Consider the following 350-nt stretch of genomic DNA (forward strand, 5'->3'; position numbering starts at 1 on the left):
CTGTCTTTTCGTCTGCCCTACATATGAGACGTCACAGTCCATGCACGAGATCTTATATACTACATCACTGTGTGACATATAATCCAGAGAATCTTTTCCTGTTTTTATGAAGTTCTTTAGATTATTTGGTATCGAAGTAACAACACCACTATCCCACAAGTCGAGTTTCTAAATGCTGTCCAATTGGTGTTAAATTCCACGGTTTTTTCTTTTGACAAAGTTTTTTACAGACAAATTTTTGGCACACCTATGGGATGCCCACTGTCACCCACGGTGGCTGACATGGTTATGAGATATTTAGAGAGAAATGCATTAGAGCGTTTACCTGTTTGCTTACCCTTTTATTTTCG

This window comes from Wasmannia auropunctata, unplaced genomic scaffold, assembly GCF_000956235.1.
Source record: "Wasmannia auropunctata unplaced genomic scaffold, wasmannia.A_1.0 LD336074.1, whole genome shotgun sequence".
Lineage (NCBI taxonomy): Eukaryota > Metazoa > Arthropoda > Insecta > Hymenoptera > Formicidae > Wasmannia > Wasmannia auropunctata.